We start from the raw sequence: 19,750 nt of genomic DNA on the forward strand, positions 1-19,750 counted from the left end.
ACACTAAGAGGCTCATTACAACTTTGACGGTCCTACTGCGGGACCGCCACAGCTGTGGGAATATGATGCTTTCATGCCAGCAGCTTCCCCCTACTCCATCGCCTTACAATGTTCCTTCCGGAATGACCGGTGGGAACATTGTATTATGACATTCCTGCTGGGCGGGAACAGTGCTACAGTATTGGTCTCCCGTAGCACACCAGCACCCTCCGAATATGCACTGTTTGCACAGCAGACAGTACACATTCTAAAGGTGCTGGGTAGGGAGGCCCCTGCACTGCCCATGCCATGGACATGGGCAGTGCAGGAGCCCCCCTGTGGCCATCAGCATTGTGTTTCCGCCAGCCTTTCCGTGGTGGGGCCCTATCCATGGAAAGGCTGGCAGAAACAGAAGTCGTGATCAGAGCTGCCATGGCTGACCAGGAGTTTGACTGCCATCAGCCAGTCGTGAAACTTGTTCCCAGCGGTGACAGCAGTCCCTGGCAGTCCAACTGCCAGGGTTGTAATGTGGAGGTTCGACCACCACCACAAGTCTGGCAGTCCTTGGCCCGCAGACACGTAATGAGGCCCTAAAACTTGCAAATGAATTAGAGCAAAAGAAGAAAATGTAATAAACAAAATGACAAAATCCAATAAGCGATAGATATGAACTTTTAACGTTTTTAGTAGAAATAGCACAAAGAAGCACTGTGTGTCAATGATAGTCAATGGTCGTGTAAAACAGGACCTTGGCACAATTTGATGGTGGGTGTGATGGAGATTGGGTTGGTTACACTAACCAGGTTTGCCCTGGTCAAAGATTTTACCTTTTAACTTTAGTTCTTGAAGTGCCAAACCACCACAGAAGCACACTTCTAAGGCCCCCTTTAACAACAGGGAAGGCCTACAGGAAGGTCCAGCCCAGTCCTTTTGCCATTGGTCAGCTGGGCAATTGAAGGACAAGGCATCTTGTAGCTTGTTGTGTTCCTGTAGCTTTAACAGGACGTCAGCCTTATGACCCTTGGACTCCAGTTCTATCTTCTGGGTACACAAGGGAGATCTAACTGCTAGTAAATTTTGGAACTATGTCAGTCATTTTTATTAAAGAGAGGTATTGCCATGCTATCAATGGTGTATTTTTGAGTAAATGACAAGTTACATTAAGTGTCTGTTTATGGTTGCAGAGGCCACACATGTCCTATTTCCTAAATTTGAGCCTGACTATGACTTAACTTAGTCATTACAACTAACTGTGAAAGGTTTGTACTAAACACACACAAATAGTGCCCCTGGACCAAATGGCATACAGGCCATTGTATTCAAGATGAATATTAATTTCTGGGGGCGTTGGTTAATCCCTCTATTTCACTACTGCAAACAGATGTATACTATAGCAGATAGCTAACAAAGGTCCATTTTTTCTGATACATAAAAAAGGCTTGCACTTAACCACCTCTAACTGCCACCACATCATTTTACTAGAGGTAGAGGGTAAATGCTAGGCTAAACTACTCGTGCCCTTAGGTAACTACAGCTCGCGCCCCCCAATACACAGTTTACTTATCAATAATTTCATTGCAATGCTGCAGTGATTTTATCATTTATGCCACAGATGTTATGACAGATGTAATATGTGTGCTAATTAGCAGTGCATGATGAGGATGCGAGTTATAGTTATCTTCGGGCATGAGTTATAGTTTCTTGAGATGAGTATAACTATAACTGATAAATTTATATGATTTTGTGTATGTAAAATCTGAAACCAACTATACCGCCCACAGCAACAATCATTGCACACCCCTATGGCACAAAAAACTGCAATGGGGGCATATTTACAAGGCAGCATTAAGCCATGCAAAGTGGCTTAGCACCGCCTTGTAAATGTGGAAATGGGCACAGCACCACAGTGCGTCGCTTTAAGTGATACTCCAGTGGCATTAGGGGCTTGTAAATAAGCCTCATAGTGTTAATTATTTTTACAGGAGCCTAATTTCAGTGTCACATTTCTGTGTTTTCTCTTTGTTAATCACACCCAAGTTCACTAATTCAAGTACCCAAAAACACTTTCATCTAGGTAATCAAAATGATGCTATCATGTTTTATTTTTAATTTAAATCACCTGTTTTTCAGTAATTTTGATTCATTCGTTTGACTTGTACTGCTCTCATGTTCTAGATGGCTAATCTGCTAGAAGGGGAACTCTACTCTTATCAGAGGTGCATTCTTTGATTAAGTGAAGAACACGTTACTTAACTTTGGCAACACCTTATTTTGTAAAGACTCTATCAAGCTGCAAATTCCTTACCTTAGAATTTTCCTCAGGTGTCCGACTTGATGCGTAAAAGTTTAAGCAGTACCCCTGCGTGAAAGCAGGTGCTATCAAAAGGCCACAAATTCCTTACCGTAGAATATTCCTCAGGTGTCAGACTTGATCTGTAAAATCTTGAGCAGTACCACTGTGTGCCAGCAGGTGCTATCAAAAGGCTTATTATTGGCATTGTAGGTGTCGTCTGTGCAGGTATGGTGTGCCTGGTGCCAATGTAGGCACCCCCCAGTGCTTTGACTTCATTTTCTTACATGTGACTATCTCCATGCCAGAGGCACAGAGCCACTGCAGAAGGCTGATTGACCAATATGCAGAGTCAAAGGGCCTACAAGGACCATTTTAGTCGCAAAAGTCCAGTAAGCAGAATGGGGAGAATAGTGTCAGTACGGAATCTGCCGGCAGATAGGCTCTCTACCGGATAACCTGTTACAGAAGGTAAGCAACTTGTTCATCTGATAGAGACTTCTACCAAAGCAATACCTCACTGGAGGTGATCCTCCAAACTGGCTCAGATCAAAAGGTCCAGGAGGACCAAATGGGCAAAGTGCCTGTCATGACAGACGTAACAGTCAAGGCAGTAGTGTTTCGTAAATGTCTGCAAGGATGCCCGTGTAGCAGCCTGACAGATATCCAGGACAGGGACTCCAAAAGCTAATGCAGCAGATGCAGCTTTGGCCCTGGTTGAATAAGCTTGTAAACCCTCAGGGGGTTGCTGCTTGGGCAATGCATAGCAGATCTTAATGTAGACTACAATGCATCTGGAGATAGTCCGTTTCTGCATTGCCTTCCCCTTCTTTGTGCCAGTGAACCCTACAAAGCGTTGATTGACCACTCTGTATTCTTTGGTATGATCAATATAGAATGACAGTGCCATTTTAGGGTCCGGGCAGTGGAGTCTCTCTTTCTCCTTGGAGGGCTGAGGTGGAGCAAAGAAAGTGTCACAATCTTTGGCAGAAAAGATGCACGGGTTAGGACAACCAGTTTATCTGGAAAGAAGCTGGAGTATGGATGCTGAACAGAAAGAGACAGCAGCTTTCTGACTCTTTTGGTCAGTGTGATGGCCACCAAAAAGATTGTCCAAAGTCTGAGATAACAACTAAGCATTGGTTCAAATGTAGAACACATCAAATAGGTGAAAACCAAATTAAGATCCTGTTGGAATGTAACAAAAAAATGTGGAGGAAACATATGCTTTTCAGAAAACATGTCCCAACGGGTGATGTAACAGGGAGAGTTGGTCCAGCAGTCACAAAAATGGCAAGATGGGTGAAAAATACCCCTTAACTGTGGCTGGAGCAAGGCCTTACGGGGCTAAGCACAAAACATATAACAACACTTTGGACAGGGATGCAGAAAGTGGGTCAACAATTTTCTCAGCGCACCATGGCGCATATTTATACTTTTTTAGCGCCGCATTTGTGCAGCTTTTTGATGCAAAAGCGGCGCAAACTTACAAAATACAATTGTATTTTGTAAGTTTGCGCCGCTTTTGAGTCACAAAATGACGCAAATGCAGCACTACAAAAGTATAAATAAGGACCCTGCCATGTTGCTGTGAGAGTAAACCCAAACGAAATGGCGACCTGATTGGAGGAGAGATGCACATGGTCAATAGTTCTGAATAACATACTCTCCTCAACCAGTCTGGAGCCGCCAGGACGACTAGTGCCCAGTTGGTTCCGATCTTTTTTATGAACAAAGGAAAGAGAGGTATTGGCATGTAGGAGCTCCGCATTCCAGTCTAGTCAGAATGAGTGTCTGAGCATGAGTCGCTTTGGAATCTCTGTACGCTGACATTGCGCATTCCAAGTGGTGGCAAATAAGATCCTCCCAATGTCCTGAAAGATACCATGAGTAGCCTCAAAATGCAGATGCCATTCTTTGTCCGTGAGGCACTGACAGCTGAGTTTATCCCCCCTGGCATTTGGAGATCCCACCAGGTGTTGCACAAACGTGAAAATGTCCTGGCATTCCAGCCATGTCCAGAGGCACAGAGTCTTTTGGCACAGGGTCCACAGCCTCACTCTGCCCTGCTTGTTGCAGTACAATATGGTGGTGGTTTTGTCCATGAACACCTGGACCAGCTCCTCTTTGGTGGATGGCAGAAAAGCTTTCATGGCTAAGTGAATTACCTCAGCTCCAGAAGATTGATATGGAGCTGAGTCCCCACCAAAGACCAAAGTCCTCTGATCTCCACCTCTCCCAGACGGCTGCCCCAGCTGAGAATCGATGCATCGGTCACCACTAACAGCTCTGGATGGGAAAGGGAGAGGGATCTGCTGTTGACCTAATCATAGTCCTCTTACCATCACTGCAGTTCTTATGCAGCCTTCCTTGAAATTTGGTCTAGGTTGTAGAGGTTCTCCAGATGGTTTGCTCACAAAAACTTCAGATCCCGCTGCAGAGCTCACACATGTCATTGAGCATACTTCACCAGCAGGATGCAGGAAGCCATCAGACCAAGCAGTCTTAAAGTCAGTTCCACCAAAATCGAGGACTGGGGTAGAGACATTAGGATCATAGCAAAAATGTCCTAGACTTTCCATTTGTGAGGGTTTACATGGAATTGTACCATGTCCAGAATGGCGCTGATAAAAACGAGCATCTGAGAAAGAGTCAGGTATGACTTCAAGATGTTTAAAGTGAACCCATGCTGGTGCATGAGGTTCATTGAAGTCTGAAGCTGGGTGATGAGTGTCTGGGGTGAGCCTGCCTTCAGCGGCCAGTAGGACTGCTAGGACTCCTTCTGCAAATATGCTGCAACAAACACTATCACCATTCACAAACACCTAAGTGACACCGGTGAGACCAAAAGGAGAGCACAGAAACTGGAAATGCTTGTGGCCTACCGTAAACCATAGGTATTAGTGATGGCCTGAAGGACTGGGATGTGAAAATAAACATCCTGCAGGTCCAACACTACCATCCAGTGTCCAGGGTCTAACACAGACAGGAACTGAGCAAGTGTTAAAATCTAGATTTTTTCCTTCCTCATGAAGGCATTAAAAGGGGGCAGATCAGATGTAGGGCTGGGAGCCTCATCCTTGTTTGGCACCAGAAAGTCACAGGAATAGAACCACAACCTGCTTATGATGCTTTGGCCAAAAGAGCCTGAACTTTGTCGTACAACAAGGAGAAGTGGTCCTCTATCAGCTCATCTGAGGACCGTGGCATGGGCGGTGGGTGTCTAGACATGGAAGGGCGTAACCCCACCAGATAGTTTGGAGCATCCATAAAGTAATTACTTGCCATTGGGGCAGGTGGTCCCTTATCCTGCCTCCAACAAGATGCCCAGGATGTTGTGAAATCATACTAAAGGGGGTTTGAAGCTATATCCGTGGCCATGAAAAGGCTGAGACTTGGTGGCTGTCTTGCAAAGGGTGAAGCGGGTAGCTCCTACCATAGCCACTGAAGGAGCAAAAACAAGAGTAAGGCTGGTGCGGGGCCCTGGTCAGCCCAAATAACCCAGCAATGACCCTACTCTCTATTAAATACTCAAGTGCTGAAAAGCAGGTCCCACCAAAGGGCATGTCCATAAGGGAAACCCGGACATCCCCTGTAAAGCCGGATGACCTCAGCCAGGCTCCCACACAGTGTACTTATATTCACCCAATAGGCATGCAATGTTTACCGGCCACAGTGCAAGGCTGGCAGAAGAAAAAACCTTCTTCCCAAAGGTATCAAGCCTCTTGGATGTACTCTGTTGGAGTAGTATAGAATGTGCCAAGATTCACTCTGGATGTTGAGGACTATACCACCAGGCTGTGAGGGGTGGGGCACTGGGTGTGGAAAGTTAGACATGCAAACGTGCTATGCACAGGAGTGCCCATGCAATGCTAGTCCAGGTCCTGAGCAGGACATCAGAGAAGGCTTAATTAAAGGGCAGTGGGGGATCTGAGTGGGGCACCCTCAGCTGAAGTACTTCCGTCAATACATTGTTTGACTTCCACGGAAAGCAGCTGAAGGTCGAGGACCTCAGCCGCCCTCCTTACGATTATAGCGAAAGAGTACCCTTCTACTGTAGCCACACTAGGAAGAGAAACCAAGTCAGCATCTGGTGAGAAGTCCAGACCACTTTCATCTGCTATCTCCTCATACCAGTTGTAGTCCTCTGACTGGGCCAAAGTGTCTTCATTGGATCAGGGTAGTGATAGGAGTCCTCAGAAGGGCCCCAGCCAAAAATCCTCACAGGATCTGTCAAGAAAGGCAGACACTGTCTCTGGCTCAGACAATCATTGAGGTCTAGTCAGTGCTGGTGTTGGTGTCGTACTATGCCTGTCTGGCTCTTTGTCTGACTCACGAATGACTCGGGGCTTCGCACCACTGAGAGGCGTTGGCAGAGCCAGGAAGGGTGCCACAGGACTGAATCCCAGCAAATGTTGTGGATTCACAACTCAGGTTGGTCCGGGTCCAGAAAGAGAGCCCAACTGGCGACCAAGGAGAACCCGCCCTTGAAAATCCAGCCAGTGTACTTCCCGGACCCATGTGGCCAAAGGCACTCCAAAGGGATCAGAATGCCCAAAAGTGAGGTCCATAGCCCCATAAAAATTCACAGGTTTGGCAGTGGCCGCTCCAGCTCCAGGAAATTCAGGGAGGTGTGGAGCTGACTTAGGCACAGGCTGTGTGGGTGGACTGAGGAAACTCAGCCTAGAGCTTCACTACTGCTCCCAAATCATTTGGGGATTCGTGGTGCAGCAGTCAGGACGATTCATGGAGTCGTGGTCTGACTTCAGGCTCCACAGACAAACCAGGTAGGGGTCTTGTCAGTGACATTTACCTGTGACAATCTTTGCAGGGTTTAAAACCTACTGGCTTTTTAAGGGACATATTTATCACACAAGGAACAGAATTTTTGAAATAAGGTGACAAAAATATTGAAAGTTTAGGTAGAAATTTACTAGGGTATCTATTTCGGATTCGTGCTGATGGCAGATATTTTAATTTACAAATAAAATATAACACTCAAAGACTGCACCCATAGTTCTGTTTTCCTAGAAGCAGTGCGTATTTCTAAAAACAAAAGACCATGATAATGGTATTCCAGATCGAGCAGCCGATATCCCATTAGGGCTCTAAATGAGGTGCAACAGGTAAAAATATGCACTTAGCAGTATATTCTAGCTAATAAATTCAAAGACAACACTAGAACACTATCATTATCCTCAAAATTCAATTAAAATATTACACTCATAGATGGTGCCCATAGTTCTGTTCACCCTGAAGCAGAGCATATTCCTAAGAATCAACTAAAGGGCCAGGCGTTCACACACTGAACATGGACACCTTTCTAGAAATAAAGAGTAAAATGCCGACAGCGCATTCTTTAGGACTGCAGAAACCTCAACGGAGCAAAGGGCAACCAGACCTATACAAGGTACCTTCTTATCCCTTTGCCTGTCAATTTTCTGAGCTCTTGCCAATATAGAGTGCGTTTCTTAAAAGTTACCTGAACTTGTAGATTACCTTACTTTTCTCAAATGACTTATATGATGGACAAATCTAGGTGATAATTAATTCTTATACCAGTATCAGGTTAATACCTACCATTGTTCTGGTTGACTTCCACAGCTGAATAATAGGGCAAACAAAATTAACCTTAATTAAAAAAGATTACCATCATTATCGAACATGAATGTATAATTGTTTTTTGCATGAGGCAGCCCATGGTGTACATACCAGGAAAGTAAATAATAAACTGGATTTCATGACGCACCAGTGTGAGATTGAATAAAAAATAACAAAGTCAATAATAATAATAAAAGAAATATAAAAGAAAAAAGGAAAATGAAAATAAATTCAGTGTTTTCAACTTTACCTCTTTAACAAATCCTTTTCTTTTTTCACAGTTTGTACCATTTTGAAATGTATTGGAAATATATTGGGAATGACACTATGTAGGATACCAAAATCCATTCAGGGACTGTCAAGGAAAAGAAGCACTGTCTCTGACTCAGACAATCATTGGGGTCTGGTCAGTGCTGGTTTGGACATCGCACGATGCAAGTCTGGCTCTGAGTCGAATACAATACCTCCAAAAAGGTGACAAAAATATTGTACAGTTACTTAAAAATGTACAAGGGTAGCTATTGTAGAAGCACGTTGATGGTGCAGAATGAAAGGAACTTATATTAGAGAGCCAGGGTGGCACCTACATAGGCACCACACATGTCATATACTGCCCAGGTGACACCTACATGGAGCCCTTCAATGCCACCTACCAGCACGGAGGGGTACTGCTCAAGATTGTCTGGGTCTAGTCTAATACCTGAGGAATATTCTATGGTAAGGAATCAGTAGCTAGAAGTCTCTGTCTGATGGAATGCTTTTCACAAATTGAGGCCAGTCTCCATCTTTGGGTAAAGGGTTCTATGACATAATATCGAAACCACAAATATCGTAATACAGAAATATTGTGCCAAAAATATCGATCACAGAAGCATTGTTGTCCTATACATATAATGGTAAGTGCAAAAATATCGAAAAAAAATATTAACACTAAAATATATCATTTTTAATACATATGTAGTTAAAAACAGTAAATCTTAAGTAACGTAACATAACATTAATATAATGTAAATAAAATATGTCTAAGTAATATATATATATATATATATATATATATATATATATATATATATATATATATAAATATATCCTTATTTAAACACACACACATATATGTATAAGTTCATGTTTATATAAACATGTATCATGTAAAACTATTATAATAAATATTAATTTGAATTTATATTATAATTATATATTTTTTAAATGTATTATAACACACACACATATATATATACATAATCATAAAAAATAAAAAATATACCAAATGAACTGCAAACAAATGTAAACTATTTCCAGTTTAAATATTCATAAAAAGTAAACAATAGATATAAAATATATTTAACTAAAAATACGTTAAAAACTACATACATTTATACAGGTGAATAATAGAAAATTATATAATAATAAATATACTACTCCCATTCCAAACTATACAACAGTAGGAAAAGCATAGGACTCAAGAGGGGTAAAATTTACTATTCCCACTGTAATCTTTGCAACAGTAGAGAAATCGTTGGACATCGGAAATTAAAAATTGACTATTTCTACTCCAGTGCAAACTCCCTGACAGTCTCTGGCCAGGAGTTTCACTTGGCTCCTCCAGCCTGCCCCTGTGCCCCTGATACAGTTTGACTGCCGTCTGGACAGCAATTCCAGGCCCTCCTCCACCTGCAGACACCCTCCTGCGCCTCATCCCTGGTGCCCAGTGGTAGGCTTTTTCTGCTGCCCTCGCTTGAGTAATTCCATCTGTGTTTGCCATAATCTGTTTTTGTGACTCCTATTGCTGTTAGTTTTGCCGTGTTTGCCTCTCCAGAGTAATTCCTTCTGTGTTTGCCATGTTCTGTTTTTTGTGATTTTTATTGCCGATAGTGTTGCCGTGTTTCCCTTCCCCGAGTAATTCCTTCTGTGTGTGCCATAACCTTTTTTTGTAAATTATATTGCCGTTAGTTTTGCTGTGCTGTTCAGCGCGTCTCTCCCCTGCTTCCCCCCGTTTAACTCTAGTTTTTCTCCTGGTTCTCCCAGCTCGTTTTCTCTGCACCGGCTCCGGCCGGTCACTGTTCCCCTGCCGATGCCTCCCCTGCGGCACCGCCCCCGCGCACACCTATTGGCCCTCACTACCCCCTCCAAGCTGCTCCACCCTCCCACCCCACCCTCTTAATGGTGCCCGCTGCGCGGAGCCCCGTGTAAACTCCCTGACCGTCTCTTGCCATGAGTTTCACTTGGCTCCACCAGCCTGCCCCGTGCCCCTGATACGGTTTGACTGCTGTCTGGACAGCAGTTCGAGGCCCTCCTCCACCTGCAGGCACCCGCCTGCGCCTCATCCCTGGTGCCTAGTGGTAGGCTTTTCCTGCTGCCCTCACGTGAGTAATTCCTTCTGTGTTTGCCATAACCTGTTTTTGTGATTCTTATTGCCGTTAGTTTTTCTGTGTTTCTCTCCCCCGAGTAATTCCTTCTGTGTTTGCCATATTCTATTTTTTGTGATTTTTATTGCTGATAGTTTTGCCGTGTTTCCTTTCCCAGAGTAATTCCTTCTGTGTGCCATAACCTGTTTTTCTAAATTATATTGCTGTTAGTTTTGCCGTGTTGTTCAGCGCGTCTCTGCCCCCCTCTGTTTAACTCTCGTTTTTCTCCTGGTTCTCACCGCCCGTTTTCTCTGCATTGGCTCCAGCCGATCACTGTTCCCCTGCCGCTGCCTCCCCTGTGGTCCCGCCCCCGCACACACCCATTGGCCCGCCCTCCCTTCTCCCAGCTGCTCCACCCTCCTACCCCACCTTCTTAATGGCACCCGCTGTACCACTGTGCCGCTGGCGCGCCAGAGGCACACCGGAAGTAAGCCCGTTTGCGCTCGTCCACGCCTGGACTGCGCCCAGCACCAATCCTCCTGGTCCCCCTAATCCAGATCCCCACAGGAAACACTACTCTACAACAACACTCCACTCCCTCAACCCAGGACCACTCCCCGCCTGCACCCTAGCCAAACCCAAACACACGCAGGGACCTTTCACCTGCTATGCTTGCCGGTTCTCCTGCTCCCCCACTTACACCAGAAACACCCACACGCCCCACACCAACCCCAACGCTCCCCACAACAAACACCACAACTTTAACGCAGCAGACTCCCACACTGCCCCGCCCATCCCAACAGACCCTACCCAACAAGCCCCACAACCCGAACACACTCCACGACAACACCACCACAACCCACAGCAACACCAAAACCCCTCACACCAACGACATCGTGCACCACAAAAACAACAGCCCCCACAACCACCTTAACTGCATTCTCCTAAACACCCACTCCTTACACAAGCATGCCATAGAACTCTGGGACCTTATCACATCACACTCACCAGACATCGTATTCCTCACGGAAACCTGGAAGAACCACTCATCTGAGCCAGACATAGCCACAACCACCCCTGATGGTTACAAACTCCATTGCAGAGACCGCTTAAACAAACCAGGAGGTGGCATCGCCGTTATGCACAAAGACACCATTAAGGTCACCACCAACACACACAACACCCTAGACAGCGCAGAACACATGCACTTCCTAATTCACATAAACAACAACACCATCCTCTGAGGAACACTCATATACAGACCACCAGGACCTCGCCCCCCATTCTGTGACGCCATCGCTGACACCATCAGCCCTCACGCCCTCACCTCCACAGACTACATCCTCCTCAGTGACTAACTTTTACCTGGAGAATCCGCACGACAACAACTCCTCATCCCTTCCAGATAACCTCACGAACCTGGAACTCAAACAACTGGTCACGGCACCCACCCACTCAGCAGGTCACACACTAGACGCAATCTTCACCTCGAGCAACCACATAACCTACACTCACACCACCGAACTCCACTAGACTGACCACCACTGCGTCCACTTCTCCTTCTCCAAACCTCCCACACACCACCTCCAACACATCACACCCTACCGCATGTGGGACAAGATCCCAACAGAACACCTGAATTCCCAACTTGCACAGAACACCCCCACACCAATGACCCAAACATTGCTGCTCGCCCCTCTCAGAAGAAACATCACCACCGCAACATCAAGAACGCCCCCTGGTTCACCACTGAACTCCAACCCTCCAAGCGTGAATGCCGCAAAGCAGGGAAAGCTTGGCGACAGGAACCCTCTACCACCAATTTCTCCACCCTCAAAACCTCCACTCACAAACACCACCAACTCATACGCACCACCAAAAGAGCATACTACAAGGAATGCATAGACAGTAACTCTCACAACAGCAAGGAACTCTTTACCATCATCAAAGAGCTCTCCAAGCCCAAAGCCAGCAACATAGACCCCACACACACACAACTCCTCTGCGACTCCCTCTCCAACCATTTCCACTGCAAAATCTTAGACATACACAACAGTTTCAAACCACACGCACCTGCCACACACACCTCCGACTCGACTAACAAAGACCCTCCACACCCCCCCAACCTACTACTCACCTGGGCCCCTACCAACGAAGAAGAAACTGAAAAAATGATGAATTCCATCCACTCAGGCTCCCCCTCTGACCCCTGCCCCCATCGCATTTACAACAAAGCCAGCCCAACCATTGCCCCCAAGCTTCGCAACATAATCAACAGCTCTTTTGACGACGCCACATTCCCAGGCGCCTAGAAGCACACAGAAGTCACTGCACTCCTGAAAAAGCCCAAAGCTGACCATGATGACCTCACCAACTACCGCCCTATTTCACTCCTCCCCTTCCCCGCCAAGGTCGCTGAGAAACTAGTGAACACCCGCCTGTCCCACTTCCTTGAGGAAAACAACACACTCGACCCCTCCCAGTCTGGGTTCCATAAGAACCACAGCACTGAAACCGCCCTTATCGCATGTACTGACAACATCAGAACCAGAGTCGACAAGGGCGAGACCGTCACACTCATCCTCCTGGACCTCTCTGCTGCCTTTGACACTGTCTGCCATCAAACACTCCGTACATGCCTCCACAACGCAGGGATTCGACACAAAGCCCTAGACTGGCTCACCTCCTTCCTCACCGAAAGAAACCAGAAAGTCCGCCTCCCTCCCTTCCACTCCACAGCCACCAAAATCATCTGCGGAGTCCCCCAAGGGTCCTCCTTCAGCTCTACCCTTTTCAACATTTACATGACCCCGCTCGTCAACATCCTCCGACCACACGGACTCACCATCATATCCTACGCAGACGACACCCAGCTCATCATCTCCCTCACCCGTAACCCTACCACTGCCAAAACCAACCTCCACGCTGCACTCCTTGACATCGCCACATGGATGACAGCAAATCACCTTAAGCTCAACTCCAACAAAATCATCATTTTCGGCCCCAACAAAACCATATGGGACGACTCCTGGTGGCCCACTGCCCTAGGCCCCCCACCAACCCCCGCAAACCACGCATGCAACCTCGGCATCCTCCTTGACCTCTCCCTCTCCATGACCCAGCAAGTTAACGCCATCACCTCCTCCTGTTTCAACACACTCCGCATGCTGCGAAAAACCTTCAAATGGATTCCCATAGAGACCAGAAAGACCGATACCCACGCACTCATCAGCAGCAGGCTGGACTACGGAAAAGCCCTCTCTGCCGGCACCACACTCAAACTCAAACGCAAACTCCAGAGAATCCAGAACGCAGCCGCCCGCCTCATCCTGGACCTTCCTCGACATGAACACATTTCGTCACACCACAGGTCCCTTCACTGGCTCCCTGTCGACAAGAGAATCACCTTCAAAATCCTCATCCATGCACACAAATCCCTCCACAACACCGGACCAACCTACCTCAACGAAAGAGTGAACTTCCACACTCCACCTCGCCACCTCTGCTCCACCGACCTCGCACTCGCCACAGTCCCCCGCATCCAATGCGCCACCACCGGAGACAGATCATTCTCCTACCTCGCCCCCAAGGCCTGGAACTCCCTCCCCACCAACCTCCGCAAGACCCAGGACCTCCTGCTCTTCAGAAAAAACCTCAAGACATGGCTGTTCGAACAGTAATCCCTCCTCACCCCCCGCCACCAGCGCCTTGAGACCCTCACGGGTGAGTAGCGTGCTCTGTAAATTTTTTGATTGATTGAACAGTGGAGAAAGCATTGTACTCAGAAGAAGTAAAATTTACCATTCCCACGCCAGATGGTGCGACAGTAGGGAAAAGGTTGGCCTCATGAAGGGCCAAATGTGCTATTCTCAATCCAGTCAGTGCAAACGTAGGGTAAACATTGGACACCAGAGGGGTACAATTTACTATTCTCACTCCAGTGTATGCAACAGTAGAGAAAGCTTTGGACTCAGGAGGGGTATAATTTACCATCTCTACTCCAGTGTGTGCAACGGTAGGAACATGTTGAACTCAGGAGAGGATAAATGTACTATTCCCACTCTAGTAAGTACAACAGTAAGGAAAACACTGGACTCAGGAAAGGTAAAATGTAATATTCCCACTCCAGTAAGTGCAACCAACAAAAGGGAAAGCATTGAACTCAGGAGGGGTCAAATTTACTATTCCCACTCCAGCGTGTGCAACAATAGGGAAAGTGTAGGACTCAGGAGACGTCAAATTTACTTTTCCTACTCCAGTAAGTGCAACAGTAGGGACATTTTTGTACTCTGGAGGGATCAAATTTACTATGCCCTCTCCAGTTTGTACAACAATAGGGACACTGTTGGACTCAGAAGAAGTTAAGTTTACTATTCCCACTCCAGTTAGTGCAACAGAAGGAAAAGCATTGGACTCAGGAGAGTTACATTTACTATTCCAAATCCAGTGTGTGCAACAGTAGGGAAACTTATTGTGTGCAACGGTAGGGAAACTTATGGACTCAGGAAAAATGAAGGGCCAGATTTACAAGGCCCTAGTGCATCTTTGCACCACACTAGCATCATTTTTTTTAAGCTAATGTGGCTCAAGGAAGCAATTTTTGCTGTGCCATATTTACAAAGTGGCGCAATGCATGCATTGCACCACTTTGTGACCCCTTGTGCCACATTATGCCTGTGTCGGGCATAAGGTTTGCAAGGAAGGCGTTCTGGCGTTAGGAGGCCCACAAAAATGGCGCAGTGAAATCTTCAAGATTTCACTGTGCTATTATTTGACATCATTTGTAATGCCTACTCTGAGCAGGTGTTAAATTGACGCGCCGGTATAAACCTATGGGCGTCCTTGCACTTTACTCCACTAGCACAAAACTTTTTGATGCTAGTGGAGCAAAGCACCAAAATAGTGTAAAAAATTCTGACATCATTGGCCTAATGTGCGCCTTGTAAATCTGGCCCTAAATTTAATATCCTCACTCCAGTAAGTACCACAGCACGGAAGGTGTTGGACTCACGAGGGGTACAATTTACTATTCCCACTCCAGTGTGTAGAGCAGTAGGGAAAGAATTTAACTCAGGAGGGGTAAACTACTATTTCCACTCAATTTGTGAAAGAGTATGGAAAGCAGTACACTCAAAAGAGGTAAAATTCACTGGTACAGTACAAAGAGGATATGACACTTCAAACAAACAACATACTTTACCAACTCTATTAAATACCCCAAAATATACAATTCTAATTATAAAAATTAAGGGCCTGATCACAATTATAGTATCCAGACCGCCGCATTACAAGATTCCTGTGGGGCTGGAGGTACATCAGCGGTGCAGTAAAGGCGAAGGCATGCCTCATTTTTAGGAAAGAGCCTGAAACCAATGTCGGCTAAACTGCTGCACGTCCAGCAAGTTGGGCACACTGTTTCCATGCACCATGTTGTGCATGGCAAATAGTGCATGCATCGGCATTGCAAACATACGAGGAAGCAGCATGGGCTCCAACCACAATCCACATGGGCTCATTCACCCAAAGGGCCATTTTTTGTAGGTCTTTACCTGCCTTTCTGCCGACCTTTTCATGGTGGTGTCCCCGCCATGAAAAGGTTGACATAAAGGCAGATCGTAATACACAAAGCAGTGCCACTGCCAGTACCTCCACTGTCCCTACTGCCGCTGCTGAGCTAACTCAAATGTCAGTGGTAGTGGCGGTCTTGTGACCACCAAAGATGGTACACAGGTACCACGACCACCAAAGTCATAATCAGCACTCAAATCTCTTATTTTAACAAAAATTAAAAAAATAACTATTACAAAATTGAGTAATTATTGTCAATTTACACAAATATCACTAATATAATTAAAATACTACACTATATTCCCACAAACATAACAGAACACAATTAAAACTAAAGTATAACGAAATTAACCTATGAAAAAATTACAAAATATATTTTTTTATATTGAAAACCTTTTTTTAAATTTATAATTAGATTAAAGAACTTCTCCATTACTGTACAAACTAAACAACACACACCTAAAATATAACTTAACATAATTATCAAATACAAAATAAATAATTAAGTAATAATTATCAATAAACTATTTATTAATTAGCTGTGGACCCTGTAATCCTAAAAACACAACATACACCTAACATATAATCCAAAAAACATCATAATTACACAGTTTACATAATTCATTATCAATTTAACAATTAAATATTAATTTTAATTAATTATTAATTCATTATAATTAATTTATTTCCCACTCTGTACAAAAGTATTAATTAATTATAATTGAATTACTTCCCACCCTATACCTCTACAAAACTCACAACCCACACCTAAAACTTTACTGAAAAAATAAATTAGAGAATGTACATATGAATTTTCAATGAAATAATTAACAATAAGTAAATATCAATTATGAATTCATTATAATTAAATGGCTTCCTACCATATACCCCTACAAAACCCACAACCCGCAACTAAAATCTAACTGAAAAAACAATTAACTAGATAATTTACATAATTATTACTTATATCATTTATTATAATAAAAAAATTAAAATATTTATACAAACAATTTATAACATATACCATTAAAACATATACTAAAACAGATAAAAATAATTACATTTTTTCATTATTGACAACTTTTATTTTACAAATGATATTAACAAAATAGATATTTTCAACACTGCTATTAACAAAATAGATATTTTGTTAAATGGTATTAACAACATAGATGTTTTTAACATTGATATTTACAAACATAGATATTTTTAACATTGATATTACTTACCTCTAAAATTGATATTCTTGCATCACAATATTTGTGGATCTTGATATTTAAAACTCAACATTTCTGTATCTCGATATTTTAAATTCAACATGTTGTCTGAATACCAGGTTGGAGAGCTGGTCATGGGCAACCTTTGGGTTCTTCAAGTGGTTGGGAAACCTCACAACCTCAGTACACAAGAATGTGTTGATTCTCATTCTAATGAAGTGTTTTGCTCTTAATATTGATTAGGCTTTTTGGGATCACTAATGATTAGAAATGTTGGATATATTCCAGTCTTTGAGGCTGGTGTCAGAAACATAACACAGTCATTCTAGGTTTCCCTCCCTGAAGAAGAGGCAACATGCCTTTGTCCTTCATCAAAGCCATGAATATTATTTAAATTTGCACTGAGTTAGCGGGGACAATAAGAATCACAAAAACATGATTTAGGTAAAAGGGATTTTATTAGAGTATACAAGATACATTGCTACAAAGCATTCAGATATAGTGGGACTTATTCACAAAGTAATTTTGTAGTACAGAAAGTAACACTCATGTAGCATAGTTTTATGTAGTCTTAAGCACCTTTGTGAGTTAGTGCCAAACCATTTAAAATAGGAAATAGTAATATTAAGGGAATATGCATATGCAGTGAACACAAATATAAATCATAGTGACCTCTGTGCACGTTTACTAACAGAGATGAACATTTCAGGCCAATTCACAAACCATGTAAGAGTACACAAGAGTACTGCTGCTCCTCAGTGCGATGGAACAAATGTCTGCCTTGAGGCTCATCTCACACCCTTGAATTGTGCATAGTCTCTACATGACAATGTTTGATCTAAGGAATGTATTATTTCTCGACAATAGTACATTCTTGTTTCTTTGACTATTTCTGTCTGATGAGAAATCATGAAAGTCACTCCAAGCATGACACCTTCCCTCCTACAATCCCAGTATCAAAATCAGCAGATTATTTGTAGGAAAATAATGAATAATGGTTATGAGGCCAGATCTTTCTTCTTCCACTGACACTTTTTCTTAAGTACACTCTTGTGCCTATTTTTTGGCTTTGAGTGAGTTGGCAGTCAGTGTATCCTATGCTACAGAAGCAATGGCCTACTCTAAAAGTTTCCTATAATGTTAGGTGCTATTTCCTTAGGTTCCCTGATTATTTGCACAAAATTATTTTTCCATTTCTCTGTAAGGCAAGCAATGTTGCTGCCCTGATGGTAGGTGTTCCAGTTCTGCTCAAGCTGCAAATAAAAATGTGTCTTTCTAGTGTTTTATCTAGAGTAGTTTTAAAATGTAGAGGTTTGCTCATTTTGGCCATTGTGCTCATCTGGGATGATTATATGAGTGCATTCTAAAAAAAGACAGCTGAAGAGGGTGAGTTGAGTGGAGAAGAGATTTTCTCGGTTGGTACTTTTTATCCAATAAAGTTCTTCCCAACATGCTTAAAGCATTGACTCATCAATGGAAGAACTCAACACTGCAACGAGTGCCTGAGAGGAGACAGGCAGTTCAAGGCACCAACCTCTCCTAAACCTTTTGCATGACTTTGGTCACAGTATGGGGTAAGATGGTTGTGCATTAATTTGGAAGGTTTTATTTTCCCGCACACTACTAGCTACAAATTCATAATAAGAACTAGAGTAATTTTATTGATAAGTTTGTTATGTGCGTAACTCACCCAAAAGTAGTGACAGCTCACACTTGGTGTGAGCCATCGTTGTGGGACGGCAGTGGACTTAGTATGATCTAATTGTGCGAGGTCCGTGGAATGGTTGCAGAGCGAGGCATGTCAAGAGTACGACTGCTTGTATTCAGTGAAGCTACTGCTATCATCTCTGAAAACCAGAGAAGTACCACATAGAGAACATCAGTTTCAAGCTCTACTTTCTGTAGAAAACAATGTTCATGACGTTTTGGCAGCTATATTTGAAGATTGGGCAGTTTTCCATTCACGCTTACAGCGTACACAGAGTTTTTAATGACACAACGTAGGAGCATTTGAACTTTTAAGATTTTTTTAGTTACATAGTTGAGTACATAGTTGTTGCTTCTCAGATCTACAACAACAAAATAATTATCTTTATATATACGGTGATGAGCACACCTTGGCTGCAAGTGATTATCTTTGGTTACCCTGTCTAAAGGGTGCTGGAGCGGTGAGAAGCACACCTTTGATAAGCGTATATGGAATAGCATAGAGGGTGATGGGCGCACCACAAATTAGTACATTATTGAATTAGGCTAGTGCCTCACATTGTACAACATTTCTTTTCTGCATGGTGATGGGCACACCTTAGAACAATGTGGATTACTTCTACAGTGCCTTACAGTGTGCAATATAATTTTCTACATGGTAACTGGCATACCTGGATCACTTTCAGGAGGTGACATTGTGATTGATTACAATAGCTGCGCCTAAAATGCCTTTGCCTTCAGTTTTCATATCAGAAAAAGGTGAACCTGTTATACCCTGGAAGAGTTGGAAGAACTTATTTAATTCTTATCTATTTGCCAGGGGTTGGGGGTAGAAATGTTTGGTAGCCAGGAAACATGTTGTACTTCTTCGCAATTTAGGTGTGGAGGGTCACAATATTTATGATAGTTTGGAAACCATCCCTGTGAGTAATGTAGAAGGAGATGCCAGTGATGTGTATGTTATCATGCTCTTATGCTGGAACAAATATTTTGAGGCAAGACTCAATGTTGTGTTAGAACACTCCTTTTTTTTCAGGATGCAA

Source organism: Pleurodeles waltl, chromosome 5 (genome assembly GCF_031143425.1).
Source record: "Pleurodeles waltl isolate 20211129_DDA chromosome 5, aPleWal1.hap1.20221129, whole genome shotgun sequence".
Lineage (NCBI taxonomy): Eukaryota > Metazoa > Chordata > Amphibia > Caudata > Salamandridae > Pleurodeles > Pleurodeles waltl.